Source organism: Nicotiana attenuata, unplaced genomic scaffold (genome assembly GCF_001879085.1).
Source record: "Nicotiana attenuata strain UT unplaced genomic scaffold, NIATTr2, whole genome shotgun sequence".
Lineage (NCBI taxonomy): Eukaryota > Viridiplantae > Streptophyta > Magnoliopsida > Solanales > Solanaceae > Nicotiana > Nicotiana attenuata.
The window spans coordinates 32,555-33,436 of record NW_017674756.1 but is presented as its reverse complement, the minus strand read 5'-3'; positions in this window follow the sequence as shown (position 1 = coordinate 33,436).

Below are 882 nucleotides of genomic sequence, written 5' to 3'. Positions count from 1 at the left end.
TTTTAGGTTTGAAATCGCCTTCAAATAGTGTGAATACATGAAAACCTTTTAATTTTATTTTTTAAATTGTGTTAAAATAGTATGGGTAAATATAAAAATCTTGTAAATATTTATCTATATTTGTCTTTGTTGCTTTATTATTTAAAACTTAAATTTACTTTTTCTATGGAAACTTTTAGTTGACTAAAACAAAAATTAATAATTTTATCAAATGAGAAAAACATTCAAATTGAGTATTTGCATGGAATAAACTCTCTCCAAAAGTCTAATCAACGGTACATTTAAACTTTTAAAGGGGTGTTGTGGTCAAGGGAATGTGGGGTCCACGTATATCAAGGAGGACACAATTTGCATTAAAGAAATGCAAACAATACAATAATCTTTTTCAAAATGACATATATGCCCTTGGTTGACCATCTTTTCTTTTCTATATAATATGTATTTTATTGTATTCATTGTCTTTTTTTCACTGTAATTCAATGTATCTCGTTGTATTCCATGTATTTCATTGTAGTCACTGTCTTTTTTTCCATTGTATTTCAATGTATCCCGCTGTATTCTATGTATTTTATTGTATTCACTGTCTCGCTATATGCCATGAATGTATTCATATGTGTTTTTTTAATTAATATAATTTATGTATTCAGATGTATTATATAATTTCTCTGAAGATTGCTATATTTTTTGGGTATTTTTCGGTTGAGAATCTTTTTTATTCAAGGAAATACAAAATTTGTGTGTTATAATTGAGTTTGTTGAGTTATATTAGGAGTCTATTATGTTAATTGATTCACTTTCCGTTTAAAAACAGTGTAATCCCCTATTTCACGCCGTGAATACAGTCGAATACAATAATCTGTCCAGCTGTAATCCCATGTTTCA